The sequence below is a fragment of the Marmota flaviventris genome, chromosome 5 (assembly GCF_047511675.1).
Source record: "Marmota flaviventris isolate mMarFla1 chromosome 5, mMarFla1.hap1, whole genome shotgun sequence".
In the NCBI taxonomy this organism is placed as follows: domain Eukaryota; kingdom Metazoa; phylum Chordata; class Mammalia; order Rodentia; family Sciuridae; genus Marmota; species Marmota flaviventris.
The window spans coordinates 52,574,494-52,594,590 of NC_092502.1; the positions used below are offsets into that span (position 1 = coordinate 52,574,494).

The 20,097-nt window shown below is 39.6% G+C and overlaps 1 protein-coding gene across 2 annotated transcripts in view; it reads left to right on the forward strand.

Moving 5' to 3' along the window:
• The first annotated feature begins 10,477 nt into the window (after positions 1-10,477).
• Positions 10,478-20,097, forward strand: part of Sncaip (synuclein alpha interacting protein) — a 148,080-nt gene continuing 138,460 nt past the window's right edge. For both annotated transcript variants that reach the window (XM_071611848.1, XM_071611847.1), the window contains exon 1: positions 10,478-10,830. The gene's annotated coding sequence lies outside the window, so the exon portion shown is untranslated. The remainder of the gene's footprint in view (positions 10,831-20,097) is intronic.

The window sequence follows — 20,097 nt, forward strand, 5'->3', positions numbered from 1 at the left end:
TCAATAGAATTGAATAAAACAATAAAATAAAAACAAACATAGGCTCTGTGGATCCTCTGGGGTCACAGGCAATTCATCTGCACATCCCACACCAGTCAGGTTATCTAGACAAACAAGGAAAGGGAACAAGTGCTGCACATAAAAACGCCAGAGTAAAGAAAATTAATCCAGGCAATAGACCACCACGAGAAAGAATCATTTTCTCAAGTTCTCTTGCCTGAGGAAGGTAAAGGGAAATATTAAAGGTAATTGGGTCAGGCTTCAGTAACCTTAAGTATCATATAGCACCACTACCACCATAGAAGAGCTAGTACCGTCTACAGGCTTGATAATAATACAAAGAAAATAAGAAAGAACTGGACTGGAGTAAAACTCTAGAAGCTCCTTTGGAAAGGGATTCAAAGAAGAAAGCAAATAAATGATTTCTGTCCACTGGGCTGATTAAAGAGCAGCAATTGTATTGTCAATCCTGCCAGAATCCAAACACCACAACAGAATTCAGAATTAGAGATGCTCGTAAGCCTCTTGATCTAGATGAATGGACAACAGACATCTGCCTGAAGGTGAAGAACTGTTTTACTAACTGTCTCATGTGGTAATTGACAGCAGCTGACAATGAAAATGGCAGAGATGTAGGCAAAGAGGTCAGTCATCTGCCAAGACTTGTAAGCCGGGGAGCATGATTTGAATGTTAGACACAAACAGAAGGGAAGATGACTGTGCAAGTGTGACTGTGGCTGTGAACTCACCAGTCCTGGGACAGTTCATTTACACTGATGATTTTTCTCATGTTACACTTCAAATAGTGCCTCACAGACCCTGTGTGCATAAGGATGTGTGCAGGATGAAGGTTTTCATTCAGTCCTCATCCTGATCATTAGCTAATAAGTTGCAATTAGGAAACTGCTGCAATGATAATACAAAATTATAATTAAAGAAAAGAGTATAAGAATCTATTGAAGGTTCTTTATTGTATTGTGGGTCTAATAGTAAAAATAAAAGTGAATTAAAAACTGGAGACATGCTAAATGTCCATTAACACATCAAAATATTCAGCTACTAAATAAAATGGAGTGGATCTGTAGGTATGAACATATAACATGAACATATAACCATAAATTGCCTTAAAATTTTTAAAAGTAGACTTAAATTGGGAATATGATGTATACTTTGATTCCAGTTTTGTTTGAAAAAATATTTTATATATGTGAAGAAGAATCTGAAAGTATATAAGGATATACTTAATAGGTCTGAAGTAATACTTCAATTTTTACTGAATAGATGTTATTTTGTTATTCAATTTTTTAATGATTATACTTTAGTTTTTAGAGTCAAACAGAGCCACCCTCATCTTCTTTTTTGTTTTGTTTTGGTCTCCATGGTGCTAGAAATTAAAACTAGGGGTGCTTTACCACTTAGCTACATTGCCAATAATTTTTAAAATTTTTTAAATTTTGAAACAGGATCTTGCAAAGTTGCTGAGTCTGACCTTGAACTTGTGATCCTCCTGCATTAGCCTCTCAAGTTGCTGGGATTATAGGCATACATCATAACACCAGGTATACATTAGCTTACTAATTTTTAAAAACATGATTAGTTTTTCAATCTTAAGAAAAAGGAAAACAGTGAAATAGAAAAAAATAACATGGAAAGGGCTGAGAGATACAGCTCAAAACTTTGTATATTGGTGTACAGACCATTTACATCACCAGGAAAAATAAAATTTTATTGCAATTAGTTTTTTTTTTCCATTCTAGTGGATAAGTTAAATTTTTCTCTTTAGATTGTGTGTGTGTGTGTGTGTGTGTGTGTGTGTGAGAGAGAGAGAGAGAGAGAGAGAGAGAGAGAGAGAGAATGAGAGAAATATCAGAGTTTAGTGACTATAGTTTCTGCTAATATATTGATAGAGAAAGCAAGTTTTCTCTATTTTTTCTAATTCTTTATCATTTTAAGTTTTGAAGGTTCTTATTATTATTTCTTTCCCCCCTTCCTTCATTTTCTTTGTCTTTTGTTACATAAACTTAATTTGCACTCAAATATCATGTATTAGTCATGAACATTTTGATTTACAAGAGACAAAAACCAAACTCAAACTAGTTTATGCCAAAAAGAGAACTTGGGTAGAAATTTTATGATCATATAAGTAAGAAATCCAGGGACTTAAATTTTTTCATCAAGATTGTCTTTCTTTTTCCACTTCTCAGAGCTACTTTTTTCTTTATTGTTTCAATCTCAACCAGTCTATCCCCTCAGGGTAGTGAAGTTGGAAACCACAGCTGCCCTAAAATTTCATCACCCTTTGAGCTAAAAAATCTAGAAGAAAATGAAAGAATGCCTTTTTCCCCATAGCTCCAACCAGTCTCTACTCCTGGGCCATCATGACAGACTTGAGGATAACAACCTCTGATTGGACAGTCTTGGTCATGTGCTCAACCCTATGGAGAGGGATGCAGGTCAAGTGTTTAACAAAGCTGTCAATAGGAGAGAAAGGGGAGTTCCCAGAAGGAAAAGATAACTGTGGCAAGAGAGAAAGACAGCTGTACACTAAGTATGGGATTTTAAATGTGTTGATTCCATAAGAAGGACAACAGAGCTACCCTCATCTTCTTGGTCTTTATAAATTTAAAATAAATTTTTTTTGGTTGTTGATAGAATTTTATTTTATTTATTTATATGCGGGGCTGAGAAAAAAACCCAGTGCCTTACACATGCCAGGCAAGTGCTCTACCGCTGGGCCACAGCCCCAACCCCTTCATAAATTTTTGAAGATTTCTTTATCTTAGGTTTCTATAATTTCTTTAAAAATTTCTCACTGAATTGTTAGATGTGGTTATGCATGTTTTTCTTCCCCTGGGTATCCTGTTATGACCAAAAGCTTTTCTCTTTCTCTGGTTTGCCAACTGCCCTGTCATTTATTTATTCTCTCAATGATTTATGTCAAAAGGAAATTCTAGTAAAATGAAAATTTCTGATTTTAAAAATACCTTATTTGATTATGAGGGAAGAAAGTATACTTTATCAGATAGGGTTTTAAAAAGTCTTAAGCTAGTGAGTTATTGCATAAAAATAACTTATGTTCTTTTTCCTGAGCCAACAGTCCTTTAAAAAGCAGGTGTTCCGGATGCTAGAGATGACAAACAGTTTTATAACTAACTCAAGGAAAAGCAGAGGACACAGAACTTCTCTGCCAAGTGTTAAAGCCAAAGGAAAAATATTCCAAAATGGACTTTTCTATAACCATCTCAAAACAGGGGAAGCTGGAGGATTAGTAAAACATCAAGTATGCAGTCTGGTCACTTTGAAGCCTGACATGTTAGTTTGCTAAGGGTATGCATTTACACATCTCTTTTAAAGGGAAAAGACTTTCCTTCAGCCAAATAGTTAAGATATGATAGTTTTTCTGTCTTTAGCTCACATTAAGTATCAGCAACATCTGTTTCATACTCTACTTGGAATGGGGTTATTGTCACGAAGTTTGAGCAATGTGCATTGGATGTTTAACCCAAAGACTGTAAAGACTTATTTTCTGACTGTTCATTTGTTTGGGATGGACACGGAAGGAAGGTTGGGTATAAGTTTGGAGAACCAAGCATGTTCTCCTGTTTGAAAAAGCCTAGTAGATCTAGAGGGCAATATATGTTCTGCAGCCCCTAAGTCATTAAGCACAAGAATAAAATAATGTTTTGTTTTGTTCTTCTGTTTTTAATGCTCCCAGTTTCCGTCTTTGGGAACATCTACAGAACACATTAGTAGTTTCCTTCTGACATTTATTGATGAGTTTTCTATGGAGCGTCAATTTTTCCAACACTGCCTAGCTGTCACATCCATCTGTTACCTTCCATGTAAACCTGTAGCTGGTTAGCTGCCTATTGTTCCCTCTCTGACAACACTGCTGTCCATTTTGACAGAACAGTTGGGGATGGATGTTTAGGGAGCAGGTATGATAGGGATGATTTTTCACATTGCTTTAGGATAGAGCTGTCCAATAGAAATGTGTGATTTTTAGGCTCTTAGTAGCTAGACTTAAAAAATAAAAATAACAGGTGAAATTAATTTTGAATATTTTATTTAATCTAATATATCCAAACTCATACAACTATTAATGGAATATTCTACAATCTTTTGTGTACTTAGAATTTGAAATCCGTGCGTATACTATAATTAAAGTGTGTCTCAATTTGAACTTTTAAGTGTACAATAAGTATACATAGCTTGGGGCTACTGTAGAACAGTGCAGCCACAGAAAGACCCTGCAGGTTATACTGAAAGCATTTGCTGTGAATTTATGATACTTTCATATATCATGACATATTTCTAAGTAGTTTAGGATGCTCCGAACATAAAATTGATTTTATTTTAAAAAATCACGTTTCCCCAAATGTGGACCAAGATTCCAAGTTCTTTTCGCTTAAATCAATATAGCTATTAAAAGCTATTTCTGAAGTATGATAGATTTCAGAAAATATGGAAAGTTAAAAGTGAGCTCTTTAAATTTCTATTTCATAATTCTCAAGCTAAATTCCACATTAGATAATAAAAATTTGCAAAGGTATCTTCCAGATTATTTATGATTCTCATAGACTTTTCCATCACTTTCATAATTTTCTGCTGCCCCTGAATTTATTTTATGTTCTAATCTCAATTCTCCAAGGTTTTGAGACAGTCTCTTGTCTACCTTGGCCATACATTTCTAGTATTATGGCTTGATCCTTATACCAGGCAGGAGGCCTTGGGAATTCCTATCTTCTTTGAAGACACTTTCTAGGGATGAGCAACAAGCAGTGATGTGGAATGCCCAGAAGCTTTGCAAGCACTTCCATACGTCAACATCCCCACGCTCATTTCCTAAGTCTATGGTTAACAGTGGTGGTGTGGATGATTGGTTTTGTTTATGTACATGTGTATACCTGTCCAAGAAGTAGATTGCACATGACCCTCCTCATATCTCTTGGCTTTTTGAAAGCTACTCTGAGAACTATTCTGGCTTCCAAGTGGTTATGGATGGACACTCAGCAGGGCAAGCTGCATCCACATGGAATGTATGTCTTCACTATTCATGGTGTTGACTTCTTCTTCTTCTTCAATACTCAGAGGCCTTCCCAGACCATCCAAAGTTACATTAGATCCTCTCTTTGTATTCTTCCACAGTTATTTCTGTTTCTTGCTTCTGTAATTGTAAACAACACTGCAATATAAGTGTTTATTAACTATACTAGGGCACTAGGGCCAAGCACATAACAGTTGTTCATAATTTGTTGAATAATTCATAATGAAGTACTTTGTATTTTCCCAAGAAGTGTATTTTTCCATTTATATCACATTAATGGTAAACATATCAAGATCATATAACATTCAGTTCTAGAGTTAAACATATTAATACTATTCTCTCATTAAAGATATTTTATTTTTTGACTTTTAAAAAATGTTTTTATAAGAGCATTATACTTGTACATGATAGCAGGGTTCACTATGACATAATCATACATGCATAGAACATAATTTGCTCCATTTCTGTCCCTAGTACTTCCTCTTTCCCTCCCCTCCTCCCTTCCTCATTCCAATTCCTTTACTCCACTGTTCTTCCTTCTAATTACTTATTGTTTTTTGTTTTTTTTTAAATTGGGGCTTTATAGATATACACCAAGGTGGAATTCACTGTGGTATTATATGTATGTAGCAAAATTTGGTCAATTTCATTCCATAGTTCTTCCTCTTTCCCTCCTCCCTCCCTTTTACCCTCCTTCTTCTAGTCCACTGATCTCCCCTCTATTTTTGTGAAGGCCATATACAACAAAGATGTTTAATTTTTGACAATTTGTTCTCTTTCTTCATCCATTCTTGAATTGCTAGTCAAATTACCATTAAAAGCCTGAGTAGAATGTTAAAAGCTGTTTATGAGCCAAAGTTAAGTATCAAATGAGAGAATCTAAATTTTAAAAAGTCTTAAAATTTCCAGAGAACCAATAGCAATACTTAAGCATGAATTTAAAGGTTTTGTATATAACATTTTATATAATCTGTGTGATTACAATAAGAATAGGGTTGTGAACAAGGATATATGATTGCATAAGTATCCACAATGTGCTACCATTATAGCTTAAGGAACAAAGAATTCTGGTTCCATTTATGCCATGATAGGTAGTTTTACCGATTCACTGTGCTCTCTGCTGGTGACTCATTAGGGAAGATGAACATAGGGGAAAGATCACTGCTTACAAATTGGAGGATTTACAGGAAGTCCCCTTAGTCTCTTGTAGATATTTTCTGTATTTGTGCCCCAGGCTGTCTCTGGTTGTATTTTTGTATATTTTCCAATTGTTTCCATTTAAAAACACCAACAACAAAGCCTCTAATGATTTATAATACTGCATAAGGCACAGTAATAGGAATAATTGGATTCCCAGGATAATCTTAGGGAATCAGATTAATAATCCTTAAAATTTCTTCTACACCAAGTTTTTAAATCAAAGCTGCTATATTTTAAGCAGCCACAATGCCATATTTGAATTTCATCTCCCTTTTCAGTTATAACTTTATTAGAAGTGCTAAACTCAAAGGCCCAAGAAAAGAGAAAGGAAGAAATACTTAAGGAAAAAAATAAACATTAGTGAAGAAATTACCATAGAAACAGATCAGGTAAGGAATATCCAATTCCTATTTATGCTCAGCTCAGGCACAAAAGGACACATTGCTCTAAAGAAGTGGAGGATATGGAGGCAAGTATACAAGAAAGGAGGATTGAGGAAATGTTCTAGAACCTAGTAGAAAACTGGTAACAATATATCATCTCTAATCATTCCTTTCTCTTTGAAACTCAAAAATGATCAAAGTGTGGGTTCCTAATCATCTTTGTCAAAGCCCTATAGTTTCATTAGTTTTATTTCTGAGCTATTTCAGAAACTAACATGTTAAGAAATTAACATGGGTATAGCATTTATACTTTTGTTCAGCATCAGTTTTCATAGTTGTATTGCTTTTATGTAAAACATCCAGAGAGTTCTCTTATGTTTTATGTCTACAGTGAAATGTAATATGTTCATACTCCTTCATGTTTTTATTTAAAAATATTCTGGATATATTGTAGGGTTGTACTTTCTCATGCTCTTATTGGCTAGAGCCACACAACTAGTTTGGTCACTGAGTTGTGAGCAAAAATGACTGAACTGGAGCATTTAATTCCTGGTGTAAGACACTCTAGAGATTTCTTTCTTTCACTAGAGTGGCCAGTGATATTGTTCCACTAGGCTGGAGTCTTAAAGTGAGAAAGATGTGAAGCAAAGATGTAGCCGATCTAAAATTGCAGTATAGTGAGAGCAAGGAATACATTTTTATTAATGTATGGAAGTTTAGAGTGATGGTTGTATGATTGTTACCACAGCATAACCTAACCTATCCTGACTGATACAATCACATTTTCATAAGACTTTAGTATGGTCTGATTCTTGATATAAATAACTTACAATGATTTATATGTGATGAGGGCAAAATAAATGAAACAAACCTGGGTTCAGAATAAAAAAAGTAGCCTGACCCAACTGAATTATTAAAAAGGACCTCAAATATACTCTTTCCAATGATCCAGAATCACTCAGTAAAAACTGAGCCTTTACGCCAGAGTTGGATTTTTATTAAGTAAAAATCTGCACTTAAAAATATAAAAAAATAGAGAATACATTCCTGTTTGATCACTGACAATATTATGGTAGTTTCATCTGATTTTTATAGCACAATAAAGATATATTATGGAAATTGGGCAAAAGGATAGAGGAGGCAGATGTTTAATTGTAATAATTGAATGAACAATTACATGGCAGCTCTTTGGCAGATGATATACAGTGAAATGCACTTCTGCACTAATTATTTTCAGTAGCTAACTCGGAGTGTAAAAATGTGCTCAGTGTTGAAGATCCAAATATGAGTAATACAAATTCCTTGTCATTGTTGATGGTAGCTGACAACTGAATGGTAGGGGATAAGAAACCAGCAAGAAGCAGAAACAAGCCAAGTACTCTAGGAGAAACACACCCTACACTGTGGCATGCATGGGCATAGGGTTTGTTCAGAGGGGAAAGTGGCCCAGTGGCTGTGGCTGCTAAACTACTCTATTGGTTGTAGGTACCTTTAGAGGCATCTGTTTAATTAGAAAACAGTATCAGAGACTGGATGTCACTAAGAAGTGCCTGAAGGACTAGGAAGAAGCAGTTTGTTTTCTTGGCAAATAAGCCAACATTATGCTGAGGAAGCTAATATTCTTGCCATCCAATCTCAAATCTGTTTCAACCAAACTACTTCCACACTTTGGTGTATCAATTTGTGGTTTGCATTTGGCAAGAATTTGCAAAGAAGCAGCAAACCAACTAACAGTCCAAACAAAAGCAAGCTCACAGCCTATGTGGGAAAGTGTATACAAGCATAGATCTAAATCACATTGCAAAAATAATCACATGGAAACAATGGTAAGTATGTAATCAAAAACATGTTAGAAACAGAAAAAAAAAGGAACAAAAGAACTATAAAAATAAAGGAAATAGCTGAAACAACATCTCAAAGATTGCTCTTTACAGTATGGTATGCTATATAAAAACTGAAAGTTTCTTTCCCAGACCATCCATTTTCTGTACATACAATAGTCCCTTATTGTTGAATCAGATACACTGAGTTAACACCTGGCTCATTGTTAGAGCTAGGGGATGTTTAGGACAGTTGAAAAATTTATAATGCTTCAATAAAATGATTCTGCCAATCATTTGATTTTAAAAAGAAGAGCATAGAAATGTTTAAAGACAGAATAAAAGTATGTTCTTTGAAGATCATGTTAAAGGTGACAACAATACATTCGTATCTACCGGATGAAAGCAAGATGTGCTTTTTCTCAAAAGTTTACACTAGGAAAAAAAAAAGCAGTTTTATTTTAACCAGATGTGAACAAATTAAACCCAATATTTTCAAGTATTTTTAGTGCCATATGATGTCATCTGATTTTACATTTTCTACTGAGGGATAATGTGTATTTTCAAACTCCTGAAGCCACTTTCCATATAAGTACTTAGAATCTTATATATGATCAGTTACAATAAACAAATAATACTGCAGGACATGCTCTTGGTTAAAAGTCACAAGCTGAGAAAGAAATTTAACTTTTCAGTAAGAAAGAAATGGAATTAAAAGCACGTGAAATGTCTGCTGGTATTTAAGTTACTCCCCATTTCAGTGACTATGATACTAGTCCAAATAGGTCCAGGGCAAGGATTGCTCTGGCCATTCCTAGACCCATAATTGCCTCTTTCCTATGCACTCCATAGGGACCGAATATAGTAATTACTTACGCTAATTACCCAGGGAACACCAGTTTAAACAACCAGGACTTTCTTTTTATTGACAATATATTTTCAATGACAGGGTCACACATGACAAACATCCCCAATGGCCACTACCCAGACTGTGCTGGGTTTATCTGGTTCTTGGCGCTCTTCTCTGAAAATAGCAAAGGGAACAAGGATGCTCTGAAACTGGCCAGGTCTTAGGTCCTCACACCTCTCTGGGACAGCTTCAGGTAAGTAGGCAAACACTGGGACAAGACTGTGGTCCTCAATTGCTCTGCTGAGTGAAGGCTCACAGTCATCTTGCCTGGGAAAGAGATTTCTTTAAAACCATTTAAAGCTTTCCAAAGGGCAACAGCGAGGCGGTCGTGAGCCAAAGTTACCATAAATGCTTCCACTCCCTCCTGATTTCATTTCGGAAATAAGAAAGGAAAGAGGCAGTCACCACTGCAGGCATTACTGTCGCCTCATCCTGCCCCTAAACAATTAAGAAACACTAAAAGTAAAGTTAATGTAACTATAGGGCCATGAGTACATTAAAACGTTGTTGAATTAACAAGCCAATATTTCAGACCAAGATCCTCTTCACCACCACCCACAATTAAGCACAGAACATTCTGGGCAAAGGACCCCCCTCCCCGCCCCTTGCCCTTCCCTACTTGGCGAAAAGGGTGGGCGAGCCTCGGGGAGGGGGAAGGTTGAGGGTTGAAGACTCGGAGCCAAAGCAAATTACTCTGCCAAAACGCTTCTCAGACACAACAGTTTCCCAGGATCAAGCCCACCTTCCGTTCTCCCCCTCCCGGTTTATGCTGGAACCCAGGAATGGTTTGGGGACCAATGAGGTGACAGCGGTTGACGCATGGATCACGGTGAGGGGCGATTTCATTTCAAGGGGGAGAGGCCGCGAAGTGGGGGTGGGCAAAGTGGGAAGCGGGGGCCAAAAGTAGGCGGGAAGGAGAGGGGAAACCCAGCTGGGGAAAAGCAAAGGCAGTAGAGGTAAAAGAGCCAAAGGTAAAGAAGAAAGGAGCAGGTCGGTGCACAGGAGCTGCCGGGCTGGCCGGGGATCCCCGGTCAGGAAGCAGCGAGGGAGGGACGTGGGCCGGGCGGGGGGCGCCGCGGGGAGGGCGGGGAGGGTCGCTGTCAGTCAGGCAGAGCAGGGCTAGCTGGCCTGGGGAGCGGGCGCGGGTGCGCACGGCAGCCGAGGGCGCGGCGACTCCGACAGCCTCAGCAGTGGTGGCCGCACCCGGGTCTCTGACCGTGCGCCCGTGCCGCGCTCCGAATCCCTCGGCGCCGGCTCCCGGCCGCGGCCGCCCCGGGGCTACCCCCGCCCGCGCGCGCCAGTTGGGGGGCCCGGGGAGCGGCGCCAGAGGCCCGGCCGCATTGTGACGTAGAGGAGCCGCGGCAGCGCCTCCGCCGCTCGTCTGCTCTCACTGTGGCTGTTCCTGTTCCCGCCGCCGCCGTCCATCTGTCCGTCTGTCAGTCCCGAGTCGCTGGCGCGCTTGGCAACCCGGTGAGTCCAGATCCTCAGCGGGCGCCCGCGGGGAGGCGAGGGGCGGCGGCACCGGCGGCTATGCCTTTCCAACTTTGCACCGGGCGACCCCGGCGGGTGTCGCCCCTTCTCCCTCTACCCCCTGGGCCCCCTTTGTGAGGCTGCTTGGGGCAGCTGAGGCGCCTCTGCAGAAAGGGTTTGGGGGGAGGTCTCTATAGTAACAGAGGCGGCGGCGGCGGCTGCCAAGCGGTTGCTTTACTCCGGGGAAGGGGAAATAGCTCCCGCCTCGGTTTCCAAAGGATTGTTCTTTTTTATCTGCCCTCTTCGTGTGGTTATTATTCTTGCTGCCGCTTCTGATCTTATCAAAAGCAGTGATGGGCAGTGCAGTGGCTCCCAAGAGCTGATAAAAGAAGAGGGTGAAGTAATAGTAATAGCAAAGGTAGTAACAACAATAATAAACGTAAAGAAGGAGGACACCTGGTGTTGCCGCCGCCCAGGGGGAGCCCCTCTCCCATCAGCACCAGGCTTCCTGGCTGCCCCGTCCAGCCCGGGCTCGGACCGGACCGCCTTCCAGCGCTGTCCTGCGCTGGAAGTCCATTTAAGCGGGAATGTTTCTCCCTTGGCCTTCTCTGTGGTGATGACTTTCATCTGCAGGTGGTAAGTGAGGTGAAACTCAATTTTGGCTATTGTCAAGTGCCACGTTTTGTTTGTTTCATTTTTTACGGAAAGAAAAGAGGAAAAATTATGAGCCATTTCTGGCAGCCATACAGTTTCCACAGGAAATACTAGCATTCTTTGAGGAACACGCTACTGCTTGCAGCAAAGAAAGTCTTTAGGAAACAAAAAGGCAACAGCATTGTTGCTCATTTTCAATGGACCGCTAGGAGGGTGGAAACGTGTTGTTTTTTCCTGTGGGAACATTGCTTTCCTTGGGAAAGTTAATTAATGAAGCATTGCTGTCTATACCCCTTTTCACTTGTTGGAGGCTGGACTCCACTTCTTTTGGTTGTTACTGACAAGTGCCCATCAAATAGCCTGGAAAAAGGGAGAACCCCTGCTGGACAATCTAGCCACACACCACGTGCCATGGAGCCCAGCCAGGGTGCAGTTTGCAAGGGCTGTCTTGGGAGGTTTATGAGGATTACATGTGTGCAGAGTATGTCAGTTCTCCAAGGTGTCACTCTAAACACGTAATTTTCAAGCACCCCTTTCGTTGCTGAATCTGCAGGAAGGCGAAAACCTATTTTTTGTATTATGGAACGGACATCTCCCTTGGGAATAGGTTGTAGTCTGTATTTCATTTGTACATATTGAAATTTTAAAAAGCGAAGAGAACAAGGTGTTGGAAACCAATATGCTAATGTGTACTCACCTGGGAGAGAATGCTTATTGGCTGTTTCTAAAGCAACTCAAATTATATTCAACATGGTAGGGTGAAGGGAAACACCTTTAAAATGCAGTTAAAACCATTAGAAAAGGATGTGACATTTTGGTATTGGTCACAAAAGTCTTTGGAAGGGTGTATTAGTAGAGGGTTACCTATAATCAAATGCTGAATTTTCAAACCTTGAATCAGAAAGAATATGACCAGCCTTCTCTTACAGATCTTTGAATATCTCAGATAATGATAAAGGAAATTTAGAAAGAAGGGATGTAACATTGAATGTCACCCTTGACTCTATAGCAAGCATTCCATGAAGAAAGTTTTTAAGACAGTAGAGTGGAAATGATGCTGTATTCATGAATTTGACATTCACCATTTGTTGATGTCTGAAAGGAAGTGACTAAAGCAAGTGAATTTCTCTGCCATGTCACAGCTTTGCTAATTCCAGGCATTCGTTCCGGTGCAGGTGTACAGTGGAAACACAGAATAGAGGCCAAGAAACTTTTAGTGTGCTGTTGTTTTGGAAAGAATCGTAGCAGTACTTTATTGCTTTTAAGAGGAGGGAAACCCACACAAACATCTAATACAAACAAATGTTCTTTGATATTATCAGAGAAAGCCCGGAGCCATTTTTCTTGCCAGATTTAAGGCATTTCTTGTCAAAAGAGGAAATCTCCCAAGGAGCAGGTGCATCATTATAAGAAACACAGGGGAATTTCTCTTTTAAATGCAAAATCTAATTGAAGAGCAACAAGAGAATCAGTGACTCACTTAGAATAAAAGCTTAGTTTTTGGCATTTTTTCAGGTTACCGTCGTAAGCCACGTAGGAGAAATATGTGTCTTGGGAAAAAGTAATACCCTGGTGAAAATCAAGTAGTCGCTCCTGTGAAACACTCATCCTTACACATTTGTTTCCTTTTGTCCCTTTGATTGGTATGTAGGTTCACTTGCAGTACAAAATTTACTGAAAACAAATTCACAAATCCATAAATATATATTATGTGTTATTTTGAAATTAGATAAATAGATTTTATATTTTGTGGGTTGCATCTTGTCAACTCCTTTTTAGCATTCAAAATTAATGATTGAAATATGTTGAAATGCTGATTGTTAATTGATGTGATTGATTGCTGGTCCCTAAAAAGTACTAAGAGACTCCTAAGGAGTTATTGTTATTCACTTCACACATATGTGGAATATAGAAACATAAAGAAAAAATCTTTTTACAAGGAACTTAATAGGTGGAAATAGGACACATCAAAATTAAATAATGAAACAAAACATTAAAGAAGACATTTTTTAATTGAATGCCCAAGATACTAAATAGTAATTGAGATGGAATTTGGAGGATGAAGTGACCATATCAGTTATCGATTGATCAATGTTTTTGGTTAGCTTTTTATCACTGTGACCAAAATTCCCAACAAGAACAATTTAGAGGAGGGGACGTTTATTTGGGGCTCACAGTTTCAGAGGTCTCAGTCTATAGACAGTTGACTCCTTTGCTCTAGACCCAAGATGAAGCGAAGGGCCGTGCTCAGTTCATGGCAGGGCCAGGAAGCAGAAAGAGAGAAAGAAGGGAAGGGGATGGAGCCACAGGAAAAAAGAACCCTTCCAGAGCATGCTCCCAAGAACCCACCACCTCCAACCTTACCCCACCTCACCTGCCTATAGTTACCACTCATATGGTCAGTCCATTCAAACTAGGATGTACTGATTTAGGTTATAGCTCTCATAATCATTTTTATCTCGGAATATTCTTATATTAACAGGAGCTTTTGGGAGGCACCTTGTACCCAAATCATAAAAATGAGTTATAAAATAACCCCCAAATTTAGTTGCTTAAAACAACTATATAGCTCATATTCCTCTGGTCAACAGTTTGATCTGACTTCAGCCAGGTGCTTCTGCTTCTGCTAATCCTGGCTGGGTTCCTTCAAGCATCATCAGTTAGCAAGCGAATAATCTTGGGATGGCCTCACTGATTTGTCTGAAAGTTGTCACACCATCAGGTGCACAGGTGACTGGCACATGCACCTTTCATTCTTCAGCCAGCTAGCCTGGGCATTTTTTACATAGCAACCAGTGTTCTAAGAACAGAAAAAGAACAACTCCCAGGGTAAAGGTGACTTTTAATCTTATGCTTGTATCCCATTAGCTATTCTCCCATTAATTATATCAAATCATAAGATAAGCCCAGATTCAACGAGTGTAGAAAGAACTCCACTTAAAATGAGAAGGACCTGCAAAAAATTACAACCTTTTTCTTTTTCTGGAGGATGGTGGGTAGACACCTTTGAGTAAACTTATTTCTAGCAAAGGTATTCTGCTGAGGAATAGTGGAATGTAAGCTAGAGAAGAGGAAGAGCTTGCTTATGGCAAACCCAGAATTTAGGTTAAGGAATTGCCTTGTAAACCATTGTCCTATAATGTTTGTTCTTTAAACCACAGGAAGAAGATGAGTGACACAATGAAAATAAAATCTTAGCCATATCCTTCTGACAGTGGCATTGCAGACAATAAGCTGGTGGCACTCTCACAGAGCAAGGCTGGGTTGAAGGGAAGGCTCTGATAAAGGTGGACGCAGAGAAAATGAAAAGCAAGGGGTTGATCTGGGAGATCCCATATTTAGAATTAGGTGACTGATTATAGGGGTTAGTAAAAGCATAAAGTCAAAATCATTCTGAGATTTTAAAAAGCTTAAGTGACTGAAAGAATGATTGTGCTGTTCTGAGAAATAGAGAAATCAATAAGTGATTTATTTGGGGGGAGGAGAAAATTCAGTTCCAGAAAGGTTGATTAAAAGAGATAAATTGAAGGTGAAAGTATATTCTAAGCTGCAGAGTATGCTATGAATGTTAGCTATTGTTTTGTGTTTAAATTGCCATAGACTATTGTGTATAGGTAAGTATTTTTAGTTGTAAAGCAAGAAAAAATAAAATGTGACATTGAGGATACCCTAAGATGTCAAAGGGAAGTCAGAAGAACCACTCTCGGAATGGAAACAACTGCTCTGGCCATCTAGGAAGAAGAACTGATGTCCTTTCTCCAGAGGCACATCCGGAAGTCTGCTTGGATTCAGCAGACTAGTCAGGAACATACCTTTGGCCTAGTTTGAGGGGCATGCAAACTCTTGAGTTAGATGCATGAACTGATGGCCCTACCAAGGTGTCAAACAATGGGGAGTTAGTGCCACCAAGATGGCACACACTGAGGTGGTGCTATCAGAAGTAGGGATGGACACATTGTGGCAAAATCAAGAAAAGCTCACTGAAGATGGACACTTGAGATTTATGTGGACTTAGTCACAAGAAAGCAAACAGGGCAGGAGGCAACCACCTAGGCATACATATGTTGAGATGTAGGTGCATTGTTAACAGTTAAGCCCATGCAAATAGTGGTATTTTCTCATGGAAAGCAAAGAAAAAAAAAAAAAGATGGCCTGGCGTGATGCCTTATCCAGGCTCCTCCATAAACATTAGGGGACATTTTATTAGTGAGGAGAGGAATTCTAAACATTTTCTGTTCTATCTTTCACCTAAGAGCTCATTTGAGTTGCTGCTTCATCAGCCTCATTTTATAGACAGCCAGACTGAAATTCAGGTGGTGTCCTTACCACCAAGTGCAGCTGTTGGGCCAGACAGAAACACCTGGCCTCTGTGACTTCACACAATTAGTCTGAACAGCATACACAGCTACTCTTTATAGAAGGCCCTTGGATGGACCAGCTAAAATCCAAGCATACACTTTTATAGTTTTTATTGCACAAGCCTAAGAACCCTGAAGATACTCAATAAATGTTAATTGAATGAGTGAATGTGCCATTATCTGGTGCAGTAACATTTTCTAAAACAGTCTGGTCTGGCTTTTCATTATTCAGGGTAGAGTTTGCTATAAAATCCCTAAGTGCCTTTTGTAGATTTAAATGTTTTAAGGCACTCTTGTCATAGTAATGTAGATTTTTTTAATCTGCCAGTCATAAAAATAAACTTATATTTCTTTTTTTGTATTAGGACTCTTGGTTGTGATAGAAACCCAGTTTACTTAAGTAGGAAGGGCAAAGTCTGGTTTATGTAAAGGAAAAGTTCAGGAATGAGCCAATTCTGATTTCCTTTCTTCTTCCTCGTGGAAAACTGGTCATCAGCAACTTTAGTCTTAACTCCTATAAGAAGAGAGAAAAATTAAGGATTAACTCTGATTAGACCACTTTGATCACATTCACAGACGTGATCTTGTTCTTATGACCAAAATTTAGACCATGCCACTTGGCTCTGGTTTCTTCATGTGTCCAGTGCTTCCAGAAGGGGTTGGAGGTATGCATCAGAGTAGCAATTTGAGGATAGAGTAGGTGAATGGGAGAGTGGTCAGCAGAACCCTCCTAAGTCCTGGGACCTGAGAGTGGGAAAGAATTTTGTAATTGTTCTTTCCTCCCCATCTGGCTCTTTGGGAACCAAATTCATGGCCTCTCACATACCACACAAGTATGCTACCACTGAGCCACATACCCAGCCCTTGTTTTTTTTTTTTTTTTAATTTTCTCACTAAGTTGCATAGTGCCTCACAAAGTTGGTGAGGCTGGCCTTGAACTTGCCATCCTCCTGTCTGAGCCTGCTGAGTTGCTGAGATTACAAGCATGAGCCACCCACACTTGGCAAGGATGTTTTCTAAAAGAAAATTTTGAAAAGGAGTGAGTGCAGTGTGAGCAGAAACAGCAGATACTGCCTTTCCCATCTGTATCCCCAGGCCAGAAGCCTGGGACTGCTCTTGATCTCATCTCCCACTCCTCCTCCCCCTACTCCAGACCTTCCATTTCACTATTCTTGGGACATCTTTGAGAATGCTCTTCCAGTCTCACCTGCTGGAGTGCTCTTTTTAAAGAACAGATAAATGAAACCGAATCCTGAAACTCCCTGCTAAGAACCATTCAAAACCTTATCATCTTCCTGGGGAAAAGTCCAAGCTGCAGACTGTAATGTCAAGGTTTTCCATAATGCAGGCTCTGCCTTCCATGATGCAGGAGAGGGGTATGTTCAGCAGAGTTTTCTTCTAGCTGCCCATATTCTGGCCATGCTGACTGACCTGCTTAACTTTTAAAGCATCCAGTGGCTATATTCTGCTTCGTCCTCATGCTTTTTCTTGTGCTATTGTCTCAGTGGGAATTGTTTCTCTTTTCTTGACCCATTAATCATCTAGTAATCCTTCCCAACTCAACCCCCGCCTTTGCTGAGCACCCATCTTCCTCTACACAAATGTCAAAAATAGGACTGGGCTGGGGATGTGACTCAAGTGGTAGCGCGCTAGCCTGGCATGCGTGCGGCCCGGTTTCGATCCTCAGCACCACATACAAAGATGTTGAGTCCGCCGAAAACTAAAAAATAGATATTAAAAATTTTCTCTCTCTCTCAAAAAATAAATAAATAAAATAAAAATAAGAAATATGACTGTACTTTCTGGTCTTTGCATATCCCCTGACCTAATATAGTGCTTCTCACACCATATATGCTCAGTAATGTTTAAAACAAATGAATGAAAAAATCTGGGCTGAATCATTAATTTCTAGGTTTTCTAAGCGAGTTTCTGTTTAGAGTTATTCCATTTCCTTTAACTTTATTCTCAAGTTTTCCTCTTAGAACATTGGACATGAAGGGCAGGATCTCTTTGAAGTTGCTGATCAGAGAGTTTTGTTTTTTTTTAAGTTTTTCCAAGTGTTCTTATAATTGTGTTTTACTCTATCATTAACAACTACCTTAAGAAAGAGGCTGAAAAATAGCATCAGCCCAAAGTGAATCTGTAGGTTCAAAGCTGTTTTAGAGACCAGATGAGGAGTCATTTTCCTTCCTAACATCAAAGAGGAGATTTAATAGTTAATATTTATGAGATACTCTGTGTTGTGTGCTCCCCGGATGCCTTAAAATTACTTTTTTATTTAATCCTCACAGCAGCCCTAGGGAAGGAGGTGTTGTTATCTATTATCCTTTGTTCATGTAAGAGGAAACTGGGATTTAGAGAGTTGAGGTGGCTTGATGGACCCTAAACTCCCTTTCCCTGGAGACTGTCCAGCTGCCAGACACTCATCTGGGTTGCTGAGGAGGAGAATAAAGTGTTAACTGGGCCCTCCTGGATCACTTGAGATGATTTTCATTGTTGTTGATCTTCTAAGATGAAGTGACTACCCCTTAAAACACTCTAGTGGCCTCTGTTGGGCATCAATTATGGCAAAAAGACAAAGGAAAAGTTGTAAAGAGGCAAGGACTTTAGTACTATAGCTGAAATTAAGAATTTCTACCTTAGCGATTCCAGTCATATTCTTGTGACCCTGCTGCTTCCAGATAATAAAAGCCTCCTAGGGCGGTCGTACTGCTGTGTATGAAATGCAGGCCTCTTGAGCAGGCACAGAAAAAGCTTGGCTTTGAGAGTCATTCAGACTCATTCCATAAAGGGAACCAAACAGTTTGGAAGGCACAGAAACTCAATGGTTCTTAACCTGTCTCCAGCCTGAGGTTCGGATGAAGCTATGGATCATTTCCTTAGAGAAAAAGATATGCAAACACATACATGCACAGCCCTTTTTATTTAATTTCTGGGATTTCAAGGATCTATTAAATACCATCTTTGGATTTCTTGGTATTTCATGGATACTATGGACTCCTGGTACTCCATAGTACCCTAAAACCCTGTTTAAAACAGAAGAAAGAAAACAGCCATTGTTGAGTGTTTACTGTGTATTACACTTGACCATTTATCATTTAACATTTTACAGGCTTTTTTGAAAATATCATAGATAACCAACCCTCTAAGACATGCACCATGAACCTAGTTCTAAGTTATGGAGGATGAGGTTATAAGAAGAAACTTGTCTCCGGACTGTCAAATGGTGAAATGGAATTGAATGCAGAACCCAGTTCTGTATCCCTGTTATTTCATGCTGCTGCCATGTTCATTTATCCTACCACATGAGGCATCCGACCTGAAACAGGGAAATTTGAACCCTCTGTTAGTCCTGACCTCTCTCAGACTTCAATGTCTTGGTTAAGTGGCTGCTTCTGCAGCCAGAGCCCCCGATATGTCTCCAGTGCAGGCACAGCCAGCACCAGAAGGCTAGGAAAGTTGTAGCTCACTCTGCTCCTTCACCTGCCACAACTGTCTCACACACAGAGCAGGTGACATCATTAAAGACAGCACTTCTGGCTTGCTCGTCTCTAGGTACGTTCCTACTACATTGCTGGTTATAGTTTTCACACCTGAAAATTTTAACTGAGTTGATACTCAGCATCAAAAAATGACTGTAAATTCCCCATGTGATCCCTTCCAGGGATATTCACTGGAGCCTGTCCTACTCCAACCTACGGTCACAACTGTGAGCAGACAGAAGTGAATCCTGAGCTTGTGGAACTTACATCTACCTTATATCTTGCCAGGAAATGGGCTCATAAATAATTTAAATAAAGTGTGATAATTTTTATGTAAAAGAAAGTATAAATAATTTATTCTACTCAAATCTCTGTTCTTTGCAGCTTTAGAACTTCAGTTACAAACCATTGTCAACTTCTCTAGCCTTTCCTCCCTCCAGGATGTTTTAGAGTGCTTCTGTTTCCTGGTTGACAGAATCAGGGGACACACAGTGAGAGTAGTTAATCTCAGTGTCCCTGTTGCAGATGAGAAGGCAAGAGTGACCAAATGACTTAACCACAGACAGGGTGAAGACAGGGGTAACTAGTTGGTCTGGTCCCCAGTAGAGCATTGCTCACTATAAACCACAAGCTGCTTCTAATTTACTCGAGATGTTACTATCATGGTCTTTATGTTCTGGGCTCTCTTTGCTACAAATGAATTCAGCAGACAAATCCTGCTCAGAAAGCAAACACATGGCCAGTCGCTGCTCCCTCTTTGTAGCCCCTGGTGG